This window comes from Solanum pennellii, chromosome 3 (assembly GCF_001406875.1).
Source record: "Solanum pennellii chromosome 3, SPENNV200".
NCBI classification, from domain to species: Eukaryota; Viridiplantae; Streptophyta; class Magnoliopsida; order Solanales; family Solanaceae; genus Solanum; species Solanum pennellii.
This window is the reverse complement of record NC_028639.1, coordinates 69,359,662-69,383,234: the sequence shown is the minus strand read 5'-3', so window position 1 is coordinate 69,383,234 and position 23,573 is coordinate 69,359,662. Positions and strand designations below refer to the sequence as shown.

Here is a 23,573-nt window from a genome sequence, read left to right as displayed (position 1 = left end):
TTCGCTCTCAAACAACTTAAAATCACCTCTTATTATTTCAAATGTTAAATGTGAAATCTTCTTAATATTTTAAATCTTTAGAAATATAATTCGCCCGAAATAATTTACACATCAAAAGTGAAAAGAGGAGGAGCAACAAGAAGCAGAAGAAGACAAAAAACACGCCAAAATTTGTAAATTAAAAGTAGCATTAATATATTAGTTGTTTTAACCTAATTCGGCCTCCATTTTTCTAAATGGCAAAAGTAAATATTGTGTACGCCGTACAGGACTTCTTCGGATTTTTTTGTGTTCGGCGCGCCGCCGTTGCCCTCCGGTGCAAAAGGAATTACGTATACACAACGTTCATCAGCCTCACATGGTATAACTATTTGTTTATTTTTTTTTCTCATAGCTAATGTTTATGTGATTCTGTTTTTTTTTTTTTTAAGTTTATGTCAAAGACTTAATTCTTTTCAGGATGATGACTAGCGTAAAGTGTTGGGATTAAGCGTTTTTTAGTATTTTTTCTGAAGGATGTGTTTCATTTAATGGATGAAAAGTTCGGATTTCTGATTCTCGGATTTTTATGAAATGGGAAATGAGTAAATGGAAATTAAAAATTTCCTGGGTTTATCATTTGTATAGTTGTGGCTGAAAATGTGTAAAAGAATTGTTGTTTTTTTTTTGGGGGGGGGGGTAATGACTTGCAAAAGTCAATTTGATAGAGGTTTATATGTGTATATAATCTAGATATATCCGTGTTTGGCGTAATTGGTAAAGTTGTTGTCACGTGACATAGAGGTTACGGGTTCGAGTGGTAGAAACAACTTCTTATAGTCCATAGGACTCCACGCGTACAGAAACTTAGTGCACTCGGGTGTGTTTTGTCGAGGGAATTTCAGTGCTTAGAAAATCTCTGTATGATAACACATTCTGTATGTATTACACAAGTTTCGATCCCTGACAACATGCCCCTCACTACACTTCAATAAGTATCATCCTTCAGTCTCCCAACACTTCATAGTCTTACTGTATGAGTGGTATTATTGCTCGAGCCTTGCAATTCTTGCTCATCACTTACAGAATTCAATAGAAATTGGAACTTATGATTGCTTTAAGTCTTACTGTAAGAGTGGTATTATTGCTCAAGCCTTGCAATTCTTGCTTATCACTTACGGAATTCAATAGAAATGGAAACTTATGATTGCTTTAAGCTCAATTGCACGATCAAAGTGTAGAATGAACATTTAACTTCTTAAATGTCATGATAGGTACGTAGAATTGAAAGATAATAAATCTCATAAAACAGTGAGCAATTCATTAAGTGGAAACTTAAAATTTAAAAATCGATAACGTCATAAAAGAAGCAATGGAAGGCTACATTAGAAATTTTACTAAATAAAACATGACATGAGTATGGTGTTTGTACAACTTCTAAGTCACACACAGGTCTAGGCCTTGACTATACCCAAAAATATACAAAATGTCACTTCATGAGCAAATATGCCTCAATGATAAATAGGTTTCTCCCAAACCAACAGAATGAGTGGAGTGTCTAGCAAACATCAGTGCCATCCTGAGAATCCATACGTGCATCACAAAAAGATGCAGTTCTTGGACAAAAGAGAAGTGAATAAGTGAGTAAATGTGAATAGTACTTACAATCTTACATGATGAGGTGAAATATTTGGTAGCTTTGACCAGCTTGCTAAATGAATTGCTATGGTTAGCAGTCTTTGATGTATATGATATTCATCTTTCAAAAGTTGTTATATTTCAGATGTAAGATGTAAGAGATGACATGTTGCACATACTGCGAATAGGCAGTATTAACTTCTAAAGTTCTCAACTCTCATGTAAGTTTGTCTAGTATGTTTTCCTTTTATAAGAAGCTTGAATTCAGTACAAGTGCTATAATAATATCTTCTACATCGTCTAGATTCAAGGGACAGATTAAGAGTAAACCTTGATTTTCTCAAAATATTGTTCTTTTCCTTCATCAACAATATGGTACTACAGTTCTGGATTTGATTGTCAAACAATGTGTAGTGATCTATGATGTAAATCATTGTTCCATAACTATTAGCAATTTCAATTTTATCTCCATTAGGAAATAGTAATCAATACACTGCTGTTCGTTTGGTGCTTTTTCCTAATTATTTTGGGTGAAGTTCAATTGTCCCAATTCCTATAATTGGTTGTCTTTGTTGTTTTGAAACCCCCGTTTCCTGTCGAAAAATAGATGTAGGGGAGAATGTTAATAAATGAGAGATAAACAATATTCTGACAAAAGAGAAGCATATCAAATTTCTTATTATGTATTTACAATAGCAGGAAGAAAATTAGCACTGTACCCCTGGCTTTTACTATCCATTACCTCCTTAAAATGTTTCTTAAGGATGACTACTGAGTTATTTCCGTCTAGACGAGATGGAACCAGAGAACATTCTAGGAAATAATTTGTTCGGATGATACTTGAAATGCAATCAATGCATTTGATATGCATCTGTTACAAATATAAGCATGTTAGGTTAACAAAGATGAAAACATGATTTTGCTGGTTATGATTTACATCTGTGTAATTAATGATATTTTGCAACTGATTTTTACACTGTTATTAGTACAAAAATGTTGACGTGCACCAGTATGTTCTGTCTCTCTCTCTAATTTTAACATGAAAGTGCAGTCAGGCAAGCTGAAAGCCATGACTCTCTGGTCCATACTTGCTTCATCACCTAGTGTCATATCTAATATGTTCTTGTAAACCTCAAACATTGTCCCGATCCCAATCCCTTCTTTTTTAGTTGACTTGCCATTTCTAAGGGATAAGTTGATCTTTTAACACAAGGGGTTGCTCCTCGTTAAGGAAATTGCTAGTTAGATATCAGCTATGCTTCCCTTTTATGGAATGTTAAGTAGGGACGAGAAGTAGAATAGAACTTTAAAAGGCCTAAATAGAAGTGATATTAACTCTTAGGGAGAATAAAAACCTCTTCAAGTTTTCTAATCCAGCTGGCATTCTTGACTACCGGATCCTAATGGTATTGGATATTGGGTTCCGCCTAGATGATACATTGATTCTTTCAATAGTATGATTAGACATTTAGTCCTAAATTCTGCTTTTCTCTTCCTTTCAGATATTGTGTGCTGCGCTGTTGTGAGGATGCACTAGTGGATTGGTGGTTGTAAAATTGTGATATTGGCAAGGGGGTAAGTATTCGTCTAGAAAATGAGTCTCATGAGGGATACAAGTTACAAGCCTGTGCAAAGATATATTGTGCAACCAAAGAAACATAGCAAGTTTGTCTACTCTTGCTTGACCCAAAATACCCAAATGTTTTTCACCTCCTACGTGTCTTTTACCCCATTTTCTTCAAACCCATTTTTTGCCTACTTTTGAAGTTCATAGAATTTGAAGCTTCAGTAGATGTGTCTGATGTGTAGTTAAAGTGCTACGCAGTGTCTTTTACATTTGCTTGATTGTGTTTATGTATCTAATTACTCAATTCTTATGGGCAGCTGCGGACATTTTTCTGTGGAGGGACAAGAAAATTACTGCCAGTGTGCTTGGATTTGTCACTTCACTTTGGGTGCTTTTTTAGTTGCATCAGAACCATTTGCTTACGTTTGTTTGCCATATACTGATCCTTGCATTGGCAGTCCTTTTCCTTTGGTCTGATGCATCCACCTTCATCAACAAGTAAGTATACTCTTTAACTTCCTTAGTAATTTGTCTATCCAGATATACCTTAGGATTCACCTTGAAAAATATGCACCAGATCTCCACCCCAAATTCCAGATGTCATTCTGCCTGAAGACATTGTCCTGGGTGTTGCTGCTGCAGTCAGGACTGAAATAGACAAAGGTCTTGAAAATAATTTCTGTTGCTGCTGTACTCAGGACTGTATGTTATCATGTCCTTCTTGTTAATATTATCTTCCAAAATAATTTCTGCTACGCCATCATATCTGTAAAGCTTTCATTGCTAAATTTATTTAATTTGTACTTCCATCCAATTAATGTAGTCTATTTTTTTTTTCCGGGTGGTTTTACCATTCTGGTGCATAGGAGTCCCGATGCTCAAAATGAGATAAAATAATGAATGCACATTGACTACTAACATAGGTTAACATAGGGCAAACTGAGCTCCATATATGTTCAAATTCAACTCATCTCAAATTTCTAATGCGCCTTTTGAATGGCCCATCTTTGCGAGTAGTTAGTTGTGTCATTAATCTTTTCTATGTAACTTCCCTATTGATAAGTAAAGAAACATATATGATACTTTTTAGTTAATAACATAATTTTGGTTATCGAAGTAGTGTTCAAGAAAGCGAGATGCGAGTCTTCTACGCTTCACAGACTAGAATGAGTATGTGAGCGCTTCATTGCTTAAAGCGTGAAGCGGAACCTTATCGCTTTTTTTCGCTTCACGCCTCCCAGAACACTGTCTTGAAGGGATGACCTAGTTGATAAGGCATAGGAGTTACAACTTGGAGATTCCAGGTTTGAGTCCCAGCTGCAACACATGGTGTCTAGTCTAGTCTTGGTGGGCAGCACTACGTTGTCAATATGTGCCATGGACTCCAATACTTGCTCTGTTTCCATTTTTGTAGTATAGTGTTGAATTTTTCTCTCAGGTTACCTTGTGACTTCTTTGGTGCGAGGAAGTTAGACTTTTGCATATTAGTTTATTAATTTCCCTTGTGGGATGGACAAATTGACCAAATAATTAGTTAGGGTGCATGCAAGCTCTAGGGACACCATTAGTATCACTTGAAAAATGAACTGGGCACTGTAGAATATATGTCCAACTATGGAGAAGAGTTCTAGTCATACATAGTTGTGAGTTGTGACATAATGATAAATACTGCTAGTGAGACAATAAATAACTTGATCCCCATTATGTATAAATTCCTAGATGACTTGAAGTTATTGTCACTGTAGATAAATGTATTATATGTCACCTTATGTTTCAAGTATAGGAAATAAGAACATGTAGGTAAGTAGGTTATATGGGAGCTATACATTGTTTATTTTCTAAATATTTCAGTTTTGCGACTCAATGAAATGTAGTTGGCAAAACAATTTTTACCTCCATGTGGAACTTTCTCTGAATGTTCTTTTCTAAGAAATTGCTTCATGGCTGTTTCATGTATCTTTGAAACTCGAATATGTCTTTCGTTATACGTAAAAAGCAAAAGTTTTCTTTAATTATTCTACAGATTACATATATATTGTAGATGGTTTTAACTTGAAGAATTTGCACTACTCAACAAAATTACAAGTTCTATTCTCTACAATTATTAGTCTTTCTGTACTTTGCATTTTAGGGGAAGTTTTGACATCTTAGATGCTTTGGAACTCACACGTGAGATATTCAATAATTGTATCCGGGTTCAACCTCTTTTCAGAGTTAGATGTAAGGTATATGAGTTTTCTAGGCTATTGTCTAATACTATTGAATATGAACTAGTTTTGCATGAGTTTATTTGGGCAAAGTCTATTCAACAATCGTTGTCCGGATAAAGAAGACATATGACTGTATATCTTTGCAAGGGAGAGGAAAAGTCGGATTTTGTCTTATATATTTATTCGAAAATGGATAGGGGTTGCAAAGTATAAGTGCACCCTTGCCTAGGAATTTTTTAATAGAAATTGATTTGCATTTACTATTTTTTGTAGGTTTGAGATATATATATTTCTAATGAAGTTTATGTGTATCAAAGATTTGGTGATGAGAATGTTTAACATCATTTATAAGCGTTCTCATTACTCGATCTTTGTTACGCATTAACTTCACTAGAGCAATATTTATCTCAAGACCTACATATAATGGAAAATGCAAATAAATTTCTAGTTAAAACATTCTCGGGCAATGGCGCACTTCTACTTTGCAATCCTTACCTCTTTACGAATGTATATTTAAGGTAGAAGCTAACCTCTATCTATCTCCCAGTTGGAATGAAATACAATCCTGTATCTTCTTTACCCGAACAATGGTTGTTGAATAGACTAGCTCAGATATTTCAGAGCAGAACTAGTTCAAATTTAAGAGTATGAGGCAATAATTCTAGGATCTCATAAACCTTACGTCTAACTTTGGAAGGAGGATGAGCGTGGATACAATTATTGAGTATCCTAAGTGCAAATTCCAGAGCACATGAGATGTGAAAACTTCCCCTGAAATACAAAGAGATTGACTATTAATTACAAAAAAGTTGTATTTTTTTTTTTGAATGCTGCCAGTCCCTCCCTCAAATTTAAGTAAGATCATCAATATTTTTATGTAGTTTGTAGAATTATCAAAGGTGTTATTACTCTTATACCTTAGCCACTAGACCATCTCCTTGGGAAACAACATTTTGTTGTGAACCAAAAAAGTATTATAAATTTATTCTTACTTGTCAATAAAGAGATTACAAAGATTAGGAGGTTAGTACTTTATCAAAAATAAAAAAAGATGATGAGGTTAGTAAGTCAGCTGACTACTGAAAAAGGTGAGCTGAATTTGAGTTAGTAATAAGTGTTCTTGATGAGGTGTATAACATACTTCCAGGAATGAGCTGGAGTAGGAGCAAAAGTGGGTTCATCATTCCACTCACTTTCGCAACATTGGGACTCCTACGCTCTAAATGTTTTTTTGCTAAGAAATTGCTTCATGGCTCTTTCTTGTATTTTTTGAAACTCGAATATGTCTTTCGTTATACGTCAAAATGCAGAAGTTTTCCTATAATTATTCTACAGATTACATATATATTATAGATGGTTTTTTACTAAAGAATTTGCACTACTCAACAAGATTGCAAGTTCTATTCTCTACAATTATTAGTCTTTTTGTTCTTTGCATTTTAGGGGAAGTTTTGACATCTTAGATGCTTTGGAACTCACACGTGAGATATTCAATAATTGTATCCGGGTTCAACCTGTTTTCAGAGTTAGATGTAAGGTATATGAGTTTTCTAGGCTATTGTCTTATACTATTGAATATGAACTAGTTTTGCATGAGTTTATTTGGGCAAAGTCTATTCAACAATCGTTGTCCGGATAAAGAAGACATATGACTGTATATCTTTGCAAGGGAGAGAGAAAAGTCGGATTTTGTCTTATATATTTATTCGAAAATGGATAGGGGTTGCAAAGTATAAGTGCACCCTTGCCTAGGAATTTTTTAATAGAAATTGATTTGCATTTACTATTTTTTGTAGGTTTGAGATATATATATTTCTAATGAAGTTTATGTGTATCAAAGATTTGGTGATGAGAATGTTTAACATCATTTATAAGCGTTCTCATTACTCGATCTTTGTTACGCATTAACTTCACTAGAGCAATATTTATCTCAAGACCTACATATAATGGAAAATGCAAATAAATTTCTAGTTAAAACATTCTCGGGCAATGGCGCACTTCAACTTTGCAATCCTTACCTCTTTACGAATGTATATTTAAGGTAGAAGCTAACCTCTATCTATCTCCCAGTTGGAATGAAATACAATCCTGTATCTTCTTTACCCGAACAATGGTTGTTGAATAGACTAGCTCAGATATTTCAGAGCAGAACTAGTTCAAATTTAAGAGTATGAGGCAATAATTCTAGGATCTCATAAACCTTACGTCTAACTTTGGAAGGAGGATGAGCGTGGATACAATTATTGAGCATCCTAAGTGCAAATTCCAGAGCACATGAGATGTGAAAACTTCCCCTGAAATACAAAGAGATTGACTATTAATTACAAAAAAGTTGTATTTTTTTTTTGAATGCTGCCAGTCCCTCCCTCAAATTTAAGTAAGATTATCAATATTTTTATGTAGTTTGTAGAATTATCAAAGGTGTTATTACTCTTATACCTTAGCCACTAGATCATCTCCCTTGGAAACAACATATTGTTGTGAACCAAAAAAGTATTATAAATTTATTCTTACTTGTCAATAAAGAGATTACAAAGATTAGGAGGTTAGTACTTTATCAAATATAAAAAAGATGATGAGGTTAGTAAGTCAGCTGACTACTGGCAAAGGTGAGCGGAATTTGAGTTAGTAATAATTGTTCTTGATAAAGTGTATAACATACTTCCAGGAATGAGCTGGAGTGGGTTCATCATTCCACTCACTTTCGCGACATTGGGACTCCTATGCTCTAAATGTTTTTTTGCTAAGAAATTGCTTCATGGCTCTTTCTTGTATTTTTTGAAACTCGAATATGTCTTCCGTTATACGTCAAAATGCAGAAGTTTTCCTATAATTATTCTACAGATTACATATATATTATAGATGGTTTTTTACTAAAGAATTTGTACTACTCAACAAGATTGCAAGTTCTATTCTCTACAATTATTAGTCTTTTTGTTCTTTGCATTTTAGGGGAAGTTTTGACATCTTAGATGCTTTGGAACTCACACGTGAGATATTCAATAATAGTATCCGGGTTCAACCTGTTTTCAGAGTTGGATGTAAGGTATATGAGTTTTCTAGGCTATTGTCTTATACTATTGAATATGAACTAGTTTTGCATGAGTTTATTGGGGCAAAGTCTATTCAACAATCGTTGTCCGGATAAAGAAGACATATGACTGTATATGTTTGCAAGGGAGAGAGAAAAGTCGGATTTTGTCTTATATATTTATTCGAAAATGGATAGGGGTTGCAAAGTATAAGTGCACCATTGCCTAGGAATTTTTTAATAGAAATTGATTTGCATTTACTATTTTTTGTAGGTTTGAGATATATATATTTCTAATGAAGTTTATGTGTATCAAAGATTTGGTGATAGGTTTGAGATATATATATTTCTAATGAAGTTTATGTGTATCAAAGATTTGGTGATGAGAATGTTTAACATCATTTATAAGCGTTCTCATTACTCGATCTTTGTTACGCATTAACTTCACTAGAGCAATATTTATCTCAAGACCTACATATAATGGAAAATGCAAATAAATTTCTAGTTAAAACATTCTCGGGCAATGGCGCACTTCAACTTTGCAATCCTTACCTCTTTAAGAATGTATATTTAAGGTAGAAGCTAACCTCTATCTATCTCCCAATTGGAATGAAATACAATCATGTATCTTCTTTACCCGAACAATGGTTGTTGAATAGACTAGCTCAGATATTTCAGAGCAGAACTAGTTCAAATTTAAGAGTATGAGGCAATAATTCTAGGATCTCATAAACCTTACGTCTAACTTTGGAAGAAGGATGAGCGTGGATACAATTATTGAGCATCCTAAGTGCAAATTCCAGAGCACATGAGATGTGAAAACTTCCCCTAAAATACAAAGAGATTGACTATTAATTACAAAAAAGTTGTATTTTTTTTGAATGCTGCCAGTCCCTCCCTCAAATTTAAGATCATCAATATTTTTATGTAGTTTGTAGAATTATCAAAGGTGTTATTACTCTTATACCTTAGCCACTAGACCATCTCCTTGGGAAACAACATTTTGTTGTGAACCAAAAAAGTATTATAAATTTATTCTTACTTGTCAATAAAGAGATTACAAAGATTAGGAGGTTAGTACTTTATCAAAAATAAAAAAAGATGATGAGTTTAGTAAGTCAGCTGACTACTGAAAAAGGTGAGCTGAATTTGAGTTAGTAATAAGTGTTCTTGATGAGGTGTATAACATACTTCCAGGAATGTGCTGGAGTAGGAGCAAAAGTGGGTTCATCATTCCACTCACTATCGCGACATTGGGACTCCTACGCTCTAAATGTTTTTTTGCTAAGAAATTGCTTCATGGCTCTTTCTTGTATTTTTTGAAACTCGAATATGTCTTTCGTTATACGTCAAAATGCAGAAGTTTTCCTATAATTATTCTACAGATTACATATATATTATAGATGGTTTTTTACTAAAGAATTTGCACTACTCAACAAGATTGCAAGTTCTATTCTCTACAATTATTAGTCTTTTTGTTCTTTGCATTTTAGGGGAAGTTTTGACATCTTAGATGCTTTGGAACTCACACGTGAGATATTCAATAATTGTATCCGGGTTCAACCTGTTTTCAGAGTTAGATGTAAGGTATATGAGTTTTCTAGGCTATTGTCTAATACTATTGAATATGAACTAGTTTTGCATGAGTTTATTTGGGCAAAGTCTATTCAACAATCGTTGTTCGGATAAAGAAGACATATGACTGTATATCTTTGCAAGGGAGAGAGAAAAGTCGGATTTTGTCTTATATATTTATTCGAAAATGGATAGGGGTTGCAAAGTGTAAGTGCACCCTTGCCTAGGAATTTTTTAATAGAAATTGATTTGCATTTACTATTTTTTGTAGGTTTGAGATATATATATTTCTAATGAAGTTTATGTGTGTCAAAGATTTGGTAATGAGAATGTTTAACATCATTTATAAGCGTTCTCATTACTCGATCTTTGTTACGCATTAACTTCACTAGAGCAATATTTATCTCAAGACCTACATATAATGGAAAATAAATTTCTAGTTAAAACATTCTCGGGCAATGGCGCACTTTTACTTTGCAATCCTTACCTCTTTACGAATGTATATTTAAGGTAGAAGCTAACCTCTATCTATCTCCCAGTTAGAATGAAATACAATCCCGTATCTTCTTTACCCGAACAATGGTTGTTGAATAGACTAGCTCAGATATTTCAGAGCAGAACTAGTTCAAATTTAAGAGTATGAGGCAATAATTCTAGGATCTCATAAACCTTACGTCTAACTTTGGAAGGAGGATGAGCGCGGATACAATTATTGAGTATCCTAAGTGCAAATTCCAGAGCACATGAGATGTGAAAACTTCCCCTGAAATACAAAGAGATTGACTATTAATTACAAAAAAGTTGTATTTTTTTTTTTGAATGCTGCCAGTCCCTCCCTCAAATTTAAGTAAGATCATCAATATTTTTATGTAGTTTGTAGAATTATCAAAGGTGTTATTACTCTTATACCTTAGCCACTAGACCATCTCCTTGGGAAACAACATTTTGTTGTGAACCAAAAAAGTATTATAAATTTATTCTTACTTGTCAATAAAGAGATTACAAAGATTAGGAGGTTAGTACTTTATCAAAAATAAAAAAAGATGATGAGGTTAGTAAGTCAGCTGACTACTGAAAAAGGTGAGCTGAATTTGAGTTAGTAATAAGTGTTCTTGATGAGGTGTATAACATACTTCCAGGAATGAGCTGGAGTAGGAGCAAAAGTGGGTTCATCATTCCACTCACTTTCGCGACATTGGGACTCCTATGCTCTAAATGTTTTTTTGCTAAGAAATTGCTTCATGGCTCTTTCTTGTATTTTTTGAAACTCGAATATGTCTTTCGTTATACGTCAAAATGCAGAAGTTTTCCTATAATTATTCTACAGATTACATATATATTATAGATGGTTTTTTACTAAAGAATTTGCACTACTCAACAAGATTGCAAGTTCTATTCTCTACAATTATTAGTCTTTTTGTTCTTTGCATTTTAGGGGAAGTTTTGACATCTTAGATGCTTTGGAACTCACACGTGAGATATTCAATAATTGTATCCGGGTTCAACCTGTTTTCAGAGTTAGATGTAAGGTATATGAGTTTTCTAGGCTATTGTCTAATACTATTGAATATGAACTAGTTTTGCATGAGTTTATTTGGGCAAAGTCTATTCAACAATCGTTGTCCGGATAAAGAAGACATATGACTGTATATCTTTGCAAGGGAGAGAGAAAAGTCGGATTTTGTCTTATATATTTATTCGAAAATGGATAGGGGTTGCAAAGTATAAGTGCACCCTTGCCTAGGAATTTTTTAATAGAAATTGATTTGCATTTACTATTTTTTGTAGGTTTGAGATATATATATTTCTAATGAAGTTTATGTGTATCAAAGATTTGGTGATGAGAATGTTTAACATCATTTATAAGCGTTCTCATTACTCGATCTTTGTTACGCATTAACTTCACTAGAGCAATATTTATCTCAAGACCTACATATAATGGAAAATGCAAATAAATTTCTAGTTAAAACATTCTCGGGCAATGGCGCACTTCAACTTTGCAATCCTTACCTCTTTACGAATGTATATTTAAGGTAGAAGCTAACCTCTATCTATCTCCCAGTTGGAATGAAATACAATCCTGTATCTTCTTTACCCGAACAATGGTTGTTGAATAGACTAGCTCAGATATTTCAGAGCAGAACTAGTTCAAATTTAAGAGTATGAGGCAATAATTCTAGGATCTCATAAACCTTACGTCTAACTTTGGAAGGAGGATGAGCGTGGATACAATTATTGAGCATCCTAAGTGCAAAATCCAGAGCACATGAGATGTGAAAACTTCCCCTGAAATACAAAGAGATTGACTATTAATTACAAAAAAGTTGTATTTTCTTTTGAATGCTGCCAGTCCCTCCCTCAAATTTAAGTAAGATCATCAATATTTTTATGTAGTTTGTAGAATTATCAAAGGTGTTATTACTCTTATACCTTAGCCACTAGACCATCTCCTTGGGAAACAATATTTTGTTGTGAACCAAAAAAGTATTATAAATTTATTCTTACTTGTCAATAAAGAGATTACAAAGATTAGGAGGTTAGTACTTTATCAAAAATAAAATAAGATGATGAGGTTAGTAAGTCAGCGGACTACTGGCAAAGGTGAGCTGAATTTGAGTTAGTAATAAGTGTTCTTGATGAAGTGTATAACATACTTCCAGGAATGAGTTGGAGTAGGTTCAAAAGTGGGTTCATCATTCCACTCACTTTCGCGACATTGGGACTCCTATGCTCTAAATGTTTTTTTGCTAAGAAATTGCTTCATGGCTCTTTCTTGTATTTTTTGAAACTCGAATATGTCTTTCGTTATACGTCAAAATGCAGAAGTTTTCCTATAATTATTCTACAGATTACATATATATTATAGATGGTTTTTTACTAAAGAATTTGCACTACTCAACAAGATTGCAAGTTCTATTCTCTACAATTATTAGTCTTTTTGTTCTTTGCATTTTAGGGGAAGTTTTGACATCTTAGATGCTTTGGAACTCACACGTGAGATATTCAATAATTGTATCCGGGTTCAACCTGTTTTCAGAGTTAGATGTAAGGTATATGAGTTTTCTAGGCTATTGTCTAATACTATTGAATATGAACTAGTTTTGCATGAGTTTATTTGGGCAAAGTCTATTCAACAATCGTTGTCCGGATAAAGAAGACATATGACTGTATATCTTTGCAAGGGAGAGAGAAAAGTCGGATTTTGTCTTATATATTTATTCGAAAATGGATAGGGGTTGCAAAGTATAAGTGCACCCTTGCCTAGGAATTTTTTAATAGAAATTGATTTGCATTTACTATTTTTTGTAGGTTTGAGATATATATATTTCTAATGAAGTTTATGTGTATCAAAGATTTGGTGATAGGTTTGAGATATATATATTTCTAATGAAGTTTATGTGTATCAAAGATTTGGTGATGAGAATGTTTAACATCATTTATAAGCGTTCTCATTACTCGATCTTTGTTACGCATTAACTTCACTAGAGCAATATTTATCTCAAGACCTACATATAATGGAAAATGCAAATAAATTTCTAGTTAAAACATTCTCGGGCAATGGCGCACTTCAACTTTGCAATCCTTACCTCTTTACGAATGTATATTTAAGGTAGAAGCTAACCTCTATCTATCTCCCAGTTGGAATGAAATACAATCCTGTATCTTCTTTACCCGAACAATGGTTGTTGAATAGACTAGCTCAGATATTTCAGAGCAGAACTAGTTCAAATTTAAGAGTATGAGGCAATAATTCTAGGATCTCATAAACCTTACGTCTAACTTTGGAAGGAGGATGAGCGTGGATACAATTATTGAGCATCCTAAGTGCAAATTCCAGAGCACATGAGATGTGAAAACTTCCCCTGAAATACAAAGAGATTGACTATTAATTACAAAAAAGTTGTATTTTTTTTTTGAATGCTGCCAGTCCCTCCCTCAAATTTAAGTAAGATTNTGAAAACTTCCCCTGAAATACAAAGAGATTGACTATTAATTACAAAAAAGTTGTATTTTTTTTTGAGTGCCGCCAGTCCCTCCCTCAAATTTAAGTAAGATCATCAATATTTTTATGTAGTTTGTAGAATTATCAAAGGTGTTATTACTCTTATACCTTAGCCACTAGATCATCTCCCTTGGAAACAACATATTGTTGTGAACCAAAAAAGTATTATAAATTTATTCTTACTTGTCAATAAAGAGATTACAAAGATTAGGAGGTTAGTACTTTATCAAATATAAAAAAGATGATGAGGTTAGTAAGTCAGCTGACTACTGGCAAAGGTGAGCGGAATTTGAGTTAGTAATAATTGTTCTTGATAAAGTGTATAACATACTTCCAGGAATGAGCTGGNAAGTATTATAAATTTATTCTTACTTGTCAATAAAGAGATTACAAAGATTAGGAGGTTAGTACTTCATCAAAAAAATAAAAGCAGATGATGAGTTTAGTAAGTCAACTGACTACTGACAAAGGTGAGCTTAATTTGAGTTAATAATAAGTTAACTTGATGAAGTGTATAACATACTTCCAGGAATGAGCTGGAGTAGGAGCATAAGTGGGTTCATCATTCCACTCGCTTTGGAGGCATTGGGACTCCTATGCTCTAAATGTTTTTTTGCTAAGAAATTGCTTCATGGCTCTTTCTTGTATTTTTTGAAACTCGAATATGTTTTTCGTTATACGTCAAAATGCAGAAGTTTTCCTATAATTATTCTACAGATTACATATATATTATAGATGGATTTTTACTAAAGAATTTGCACTACTCAACAAGATTGCAAGTTCTATTCTCTATAATTATTAGTCTTTTTGATCTTTGCATTTTAGGGGAAGTTTTGACATCTTAGATGCTTTGGAACTCACACGTGAGATATTCAATAATAGTATCCGGGTTCAACCTGTTTTCAGAGTTGGATGTAAGGTATATGAGTTTTCTAGGCTATTGTCTTATACTATTGAATATGAACTAGTTTTGCATGAGTTTATTGGGGCAAAGTCTATTCAACAATCGTTGTCCGGATAAAGAAGACATATGACTGTATATGTTTGCAAGGGAGAGAGAAAAGTCGGATTTTGTCTTATATATTTATTCGAAAATGGATAGGGGTTGCAAAGTATAAGTGCACCCTTGCCTAGGAATTTTTTAATAGAAATTGATTTGCATTTACTATTTTTTGTAGGTTTGAGATATGTATATTTCTAATGAAGTTTATGTGTATCAAACATTTGGTGATGAGAATGTTTAACATCATTTATAAGCGTTCTCATTACTCGATTTTTGTTACGCATTAACTTCACTAGAGCAATATTTATCTCAAGACCTACATATAATGGAAAATGCAAATAAATTTCTAGTTAAAACATTCTCGGGCAATGGCGCACTTCAACTTTGCAATCCTTACCTCTTTACGAATGTATATTTAAGGTAGAAGCTAACCTCTATCTATCTCCCAGTTGGAATGAAATACAATCCTGTATCTTCTTTACCCGAACAATGGTTGTTGAATAGACTAGCTCAGATATTTCAGAGCAGAACTAGTTCAAATTTAAGAGTATGAGGCAATAATTCTAGGATCTCATAAACATTACGTCTAACTTTGGAAGGAGGATGAGCGTGGATACAATTATTGAGCATCCTAAGTGCAAAATCCAGAGCACATGAGATGTGAAAACTTCCCCTGAAATACAAAGAGATTGACTATTAATTACAAAAAAGTTGTATTTTCTTTTGAATGCTGCCAGTCCCTCCCTCAAATTTAAGTAAGATCATCAATATTTTTATGTAGTTTGTAGAATTATCAAAGGTGTTATTACTCTTATACCTTAGCCACTAGACCATCTCCTTGGGAAACAATATTTTGTTGTGAACCAAAAAAGTATTATAAATTTATTCTTACTTGTCAATAAAGAGATTACAAAGATTAGGAGGTTAGTACTTTATCAAAAATAAAATAAGATGATGAGGTTAGTAAGTCAGCGGACTACTGGCAAAGGTGAGCTGAATTTGAGTTAGTAATAAGTGTTCTTGATGAAGTGTATAACATACTTCCAGGAATGAGTTGGAGTAGGTTCAAAAGTGGGTTCATCATTCCACTCACTTTCGCGACATTGGGACTCCTATGCTCTAAATGTTTTTTTGCTAAGAAATTGCTTCATGGCTCTTTCTTGTATTTTTTGAAACTCGAATATGTCTTTCGTTATACGTCAAAATGCAGAAGTTTTCCTATAATTATTCTACAGATTACATATATATTATAGATGGGTTTTTACTAAAGAATTTGCACTACTCAACAAGATTGCAAGTTCTATTATCTACAATTATTAGTCTTTTTGTTCTTTGCGTTTTAGGGGAAGTTTTGACATCTTAGATGCTTTGGAACTCACACGTGAGATATTCAATAATTGTATCCGGGTTCAACCTGTTTTCAGAGTTAGATCTAAGGTGTATGAGTTTTCTAGGCTATTGTCTAATACTATTGAATATGAACTAGTTTTGCATGAGTTTATTTGGCAAAGTCTATTCAACAATCGTTGTATATCTTTGCAAGGGAGAGAAAAAGGTCGGATTTTGTCTTATATATTTATTCGAAAATGGATAGGGGTTTCAAAGTATAAGTGCACCCTTGCCTAGGAATTTTTTAATAGAAATTGATTTGCATTTACTATTTTTTGTAGGTTTGAGATATATATATTTCTAATGAAGTTTATGTGTATCAAAGATTTGGTGATGATAATGTTTAACATCATTTATAAGCGTTCTCATTACTCGATCTTTGTTACGCATTAACTTCACTAGAGCAATATTTATCTCAAGACCTACATATAATGGAAAATGCAAATAAATTTCTAGTTAAAACATTCTCGGGCAATGGCGCACTTCAACTTTGCAATCCTTACCTCTTTAAGAATGTATATTTAAGGTAGAAGCTAACCTCTATCTATCTCCCAGTTGGAATGAAATACAATCCTGTATCTTCTTTACCCGAACAATGGTTGTTGAATAGACTAGCTCAGATATTTCAGAGCAGAACTAGTTCAAATTTAAGAGTATGAGGCAATAATTCTAGGATCTCATAAACCTTACGTCTAACTTTGGAAGGAGGATGAGCGTGGATACAATTATTGAGCATCCTAAGTGCAAATTCCAGAGCACATGAGATGTGAAAACTTCCCCTGAAATACAAAGAGATTGACTATTAATTACAAAAAAGTTGTATTTTTTTTTGAATGCTGCCAGTCCCTCCCTCAAATTTAAGTAAGATCATCAATATTTTTATGTAGTTTGTAGAATTATCAAAGGTGTTATTACTCTTATACCTTAGCCACTAGACCATCTCCTTGGGAAACAACATTTTGTTGTGAACCAAAAAAGTATTATAAATTTATTCTTACTTGTCAATAAAGAGATTACAAAGATTAGGAGGTTAGTACTTTATCAAAAATAAAATAAGATGATGAGGTTAGTAAGTCAGCGGACTACTGGCAAAGGTGAGCTGAATTTGAGTTAGTAATAAGTGTTCTTGATGAAGTGTATAACATACTTCCAGGAATGAGTTGGAGTAGGTTCAAAAGTGGGTTCATCATTCCACTCACTTTCGCGACATTGGGACTCCTATGCTCTAAATGTTTTTTTGCTAAGAAATTGCTTCATGGCTCTTTCTTGTATTTTTTGAAACTCGAATATGTCTTTCGTTATACGTCAAAATGCAGAAGTTTTCCTATAATTATTCTACAGATTACATATATATTATAGATGGTTTTTTACTAAAGAATTTGCACTACTCAACAAGATTGCAAGTTCTATTATCTACAATTATTAGTCTTTTTGTTCTTTGCGTTTTAGGGGAAGTTTTGACATCTTAGATGCTTTGGAACTCACACGTGAGATATTCAATAATTGTATCCGGGTTCAACCTGTTTTCAGAGTTAGATCTAAGGTGTATGAGTTTTCTAGGCTATTGTCTAATACTATTGAATATGAACTAGTTTTGCATGAGTTTATTTGGCAAAGTCTATTCAACAATCGTTGTATATCTTTGCAAGGGAGAGAAAAAGGTCGGATTTTGTCTTATATATTTATTCGAAAATGGATAGGGGTTTCAAAGTATAAGTGCACCCTTGCCTAGGAATTTTTTAATAGAAATTGATTTGCATTTACTATTTTTTGTAGGTTTGAGATATATATATTTCTAATGAAGTTTATGTGTATCAAAGATTTGGTGATGATAATGTTTAACATCATTTATAAGCGTTCTCATTACTCGATCTTTGTTACGCATTAACTTCACTAGAGCAATATTTATCTCAAGACCTACATATAATGGAAAATGCAAATAAATTTCTAGTTAAAACATTCTCGGGCAATGGCGCACTTCAACTTTGCAATCCTTACCTCTTTACGAATGTATATTTAAGGTAGAAGCTAACCTCTATCTATCTCCCAGTTGGAATGAAATACAATCCTGTATCTTCTTTACCTGAACAATGGTTGTTGAATAGACTAGCTCAGATATTTCAGAGCAGAACTAGTTCAAATTTAAGAGTATGAGGCAATAATTCTAGGATCTCATAAACCTTACGTCTAACTTTGGAAGGAGGATGAGCGTGGATACAATTATTGAGCATCCTAAGTGCAAATTCCAGAGCACATGAGATGTGAAAACTTCCCCTGAAATACAAAGAGATTGACTATTAATTACAAAAAAGTTGTATTTTTTTTTGAATGCTGCCAGTCCCTCCCTCAAATTTAAGTAAGATCATCAATATTTTTATGTAGTTTGTAGAATTATCAAAGGTGTTATTACTCTTATACCTTAGCCACTAGACCATCTCCTTGGGAAACAACATTTTGTTGTGAACCAAAAAAGTATTATAAATTTATTCTTACTTGTCAATAAAGAGATTACAAAGATTAGGAGGTTAGTACTTTATCAAAAATAAAATAAGATGATGAGGTTAGTAAGTCAGCGGACTACTGGCAAAGGTGAGCTGAATTTGAGTTAGTAATAAGTGTTCTTGATGAAGTGTATAACATACTTCCAGGAATGAGTTGGAGTAGGTTCAAAAGTGGGTTCATCATTCCACTCACTTTCGCGACATTGGGACTCCTATGCTCTAAATGTTTTTTTGCTAAGAAATTGCTTCATGGCTCTTTCTTGTATTTTTTGAAACTCGAATATGTCTTTCGTTATACGTCAAAATGCAGAAGTTTTCCTATAATTATTCTACAGATTACATATATATTATAGATGGTTTTTTACTAAAGAATTTGCACTACTCAACAAGATTGCAAGTTCTATTATCTACAATTATTAGTCTTTTTGTTCTTTGCGTTTTAGGGGAAGTTTTGACATCTTAGATGCTTTGGAACTCACACGTGAGATATTCAATAATTGTATCCGGGTTCAACCTGTTTTCAGAGTTAGATCTAAGGTGTATGAGTTTTCTAGGCTATTGTCTAATACTATTGAATATGAACTAGTTTTGCATGAGTTTATTTGGCAAAGTCTATTCAACAATCGTTGTATATCTTTGCAAGGGAGAGAAAAAGGTCGGATTTTGTCTTATATATTTATTCGAAAATGGATAGGGGTTTCAAAGTATAAGTGCACCCTTGCCTAGGAATTTTTTAATAGAAATTGATTTGCATTTACTATTTTTTGTAGGTTTGAGATATATATATTTCTAATGAAGTTTATGTGTATCAAAGATTTGGTGATGATAATGTTTAACATCATTTATAAGCGTTCTCATTACTCGATCTTTGTTACGCATTAACTTCACTAGAGCAATATTTATCTCAAGACCTACATATAATGGAAAATGCAAATAAATTTCTAGTTAAAACATTCTCGGGCAATGGCGCACTTCAACTTTGCAATCCTTACCTCTTTACGAATGTATATTTAAGGTAGAAGCTAACCTCTATCTATCTCCCAGTTGGAATGAAATACAATCCTGTATCTTCTTTACCTGAACAATGGTTGTTGAATAGACTAGCTCAGATATTTCAGAGCAGAACTAGTTCAAATTTAAGAGTATGAGGCAATAATTCTAGGATCTCATAAACCTTACGTCTAACTTTGGAAGGAGGATGAGCGTGGATACAATTATTGAGCATCCTAAGTGCAAATTCCAGAGCACATGAGATGTGAAAACTTCCCCTGAAATCAAAGAGATTGACTATTAATTACAAAAAAGTTGTATTTTCTTTTGAATGCTGCCAGTCCCTCCCTCAAATTTAAGTAAGATCATCAATATTTTTATGTAGTTTGTAGAATTATCAAAGGTGTTATTACTCTTATACCTTAGCCACTAGACCATCTCCTTGGGAAACAACATATTGTTGTGAACCAAAAGTATTATAAATTTATTCTTACTTTTTAATAAAGAGATTACAAAGATTAGGAGGTTAGTACTTTATCAAAAAAATAAAAGCAGATGATGAGTTTAGTAAGTCAGCTGACTACTGACAAAGGTGAGCTGAATTTGAGTTAATAATAAGTTTACTTGATGAAGTGTATAACATACTTCTAGGAATGAGCTAGAGTAGGATCAAAAGTGGATTCATCATTCCACTCGCTTTGGAGGCATTGGGACTCCTATGCTCTAGAATGGTAGAACTACAAGGACCTAACAAGCAGGCTACATCAATTGGATGGAAGTACATGAGTAAATAAAATTTGCTAGAAAAGATTTGCAAATGTTGATGGTCTAAGGAGATCATTACTTCGAAAGACAAATATCAACTCTAGATATATCAATGACATTATAAGACTATGATAGAAAATCAATTTTTGGATGAATGAAGGTAAAAGAATAGTATATATTTGAACAACTGATGAATACAAGAAATGTTGGTGAAAATTCACCTTTAGATGATTATACTTGTTTTATGCTCGGTTCAGTTTTCTGTCTTTTGGGAAATTGTGAGGTTTCATATATCCTGATGGAACGTTGCACTGTTCCTTTCTCAGGAAAGGAATTTGAAATTTGAGTTCTAGGTTTGCTTAAATTCCCTCGAGTCTCAATCGTCTTGGATTTGGTTGACAGAACTCATGAAGACACAACCGCGGACACCCATATTTCTTGATGCCCGATGATAGACTGAGTGCTTCTTCAACAGGTAGATATCTTGTTTCCCCTGTTTTTACCTTTTTTTCCCCGTTAATACCATGCCCACTTGGAAACTTAATACGATATTTGGTGGCAGAGTAGTCTGACAAATTTTTGCAAAGACATAACTTGGATCCCCCAGAGTATTCATTTTCTAGACCATGTGATGAAGAAATAACCCTCTTGCCAGTATCACATATTTCACAACACCAACCCACTGGTGCAGCTACAAAATAGCCCAACACACAACTTGTAAGAAGAGAAAAAACAGATTTTTTTTAAAACAGAAAGAGGACTAACGACTACGTGTGCATATAAAATACATACAGTATCAAGTGGATCCATTGTTACTATGGTAGGAATAGGGTGCTATATAAGAAGTATGAGTTTTTGGCTAAAATCATCCCTGGAGTATGACCAAAGCCTAAAGTACATCCTTGTGTCATATATATAAACAAAAAACATATTCATCCTTTTGTTTATTTTTTTTAAGAAACTCATGCCCCAACAAAAAATGTGTAAAATCGAAATGAATATATGTACACATGGTTAAGCTAATCAAGTAAGGTAATTTTTTTAAAAAAAATTGAAATTGAGGGTTTAAATTATATCCAGACAAAATATATTTAATTCTAAATATTCTTTAGAAAAAATACTACTCCAACTTCAAAAATTTCAAATAAAGTAATTTTTTTATTTAATAACTAAACACCTACATAATTTCACTAAATTCCAGCATTTATGTACATTGTATAAAATGTGAATTTTGTATATATAGTATATACCCCGCAATATTTTACTTAAGAAAATCTCTAAATAGTTGTATCTAATATTTTTGAAATGATTTTTTTACATAATCTTTCTACTGTATGAATATTTCAAAACTTATGTTTTGGTGCAGGTCAATTTTCTTGATGATGCAAAAAATATACTCTAAACTAATAACACACGAAATTTAAATTCAAGATTCATTTCCTATCCATTTCTTTATTCTTTTTAGGTATTTTTAATCTTTTTGTCGTGGCCAAGATGTGAGCAAATTAAAAAAAAAATATTTTTGTTATTGGTTCAATCAGTTTCTTAACAAAAGTAGGCTGAAGGATGATTCTTGTTATTTTTTGGATAATATAAGGATATTTTTTGCTCACTTAGATAATATAAGGATGTACGTTAGATTTGAGTCATAGTTGAGGAATGATTTTAGTCAAAAACTCTAAGAAATATCATGTCAGATTTCAGAGAATCTTAAATGCTACCAAATATGTCGAGAAAGCTGGGTTTAGCATGGCTGAGTTAAATGAGATGGAGCATTTCTCAATCAAGTAAATTTACGTGAAGCTCCATCAGAAGGTCGAATGGAGAAGATTTCTGTGTTATAGCTTGGGTCACCTAGATGTATCTTAATCTTGAGACTGGCTGCACTAAACAAACTGCACACTAGGGATAGAGTGCTGAAATGGGGAATGGTTGTGGATCCTATCTGTCCTTTCAGAACTCTCATCTTTTTTTTTGCTTATACAGTCTCTGCTCACATATGGCAAAAACTCCTCATATGCTACAGATAAGAGCAGTAGAGTTGAAGTTTACAGGATGATACTTGCAGCCACTATTTACCGTCTGTGGAGGGAAAGGAACATGAGAGTCTTCCAGCATCAACAAAAAACCAGTAGAGCTACTCACTAAGCTGATTATCCGACAAGTTCATGCTAGACGTAGTAGACATCTAAGGTGGCTATTAGAGACTCGTAATTTCTACCCTACTTAGAAGGACAGGAATATTCTGTGTACGTGCCGTACTCTAGGCAGTAGTTACCTCTGATACTGTGAGGTTAGGAAAGGCTTGTAGCTTGCTGAAGTGATGCGGCATCACTCAGTTTTTTTCTTTTCCTGTATTCCAATGTTCATTTTGGTTTATAAAATTGTTTGGTTACCCCCCCAAAAAAAGGGGTTCACAAAGAACATATAGATGTGGCACAAGGTGATGAAGCAAGAATGGATATCAGAGTCATGGCTTTCAGCTCGCTTAACTGATTGTCCACCCTTTAATGCTAAAAAGGCATAGAGAGAACTTACCAATGCACGTCAACATCTTTGCTGCAATGGCAGGTAATAACTGCTATTTAGAAACTTATATCATCGCACAGTTCGTATAGAAAACAAAAGAAATCTAGAAGACCAGTTTTCTTCCTGCCATTATAAATAAATGATGAACAATTTGATTTGCTTCTCTTTTGCATAATCAAATTGTTCATCTGTACACTTTTTCTATATAAATTTGTTGTTTTGTTCTTTAATCTTATACCATTAGACACAATTTATTAACACCTTCCCCAACATCTTCTTTTGGATTTGAAAGGAGATTTTAGAGAGACAACAAAGACAACCTATCATAGAGCATAAACTGTTGATACTGCAGTATGGCATTGAGTTAAATAAAAACCCAAGCATAGTGCTGTG

At 33.3% G+C, this 23,573-nt stretch overlaps 1 long non-coding RNA gene across 6 annotated transcripts; it reads left to right on the top strand.

The window, feature by feature from the left end:
• The first annotated feature begins 208 nt into the window (after window positions 1–208).
• Window positions 209–23,573, top strand: LOC107012130. Of its 6 annotated transcripts, none has more exons than XR_001455996.2 (6): window positions 209–361; window positions 3,120–3,192; window positions 3,502–3,682; window positions 3,762–3,847; window positions 21,054–21,126; window positions 22,638–23,573. It is a non-coding gene; the product is annotated as an uncharacterized LOC107012130 (long non-coding RNA). The 6 variants fall into 6 exon arrangements; XR_001455992.2 differs by having other exon boundaries at window positions 20,978–21,126; XR_001455990.2 differs by having other exon boundaries at window positions 3,762–3,886.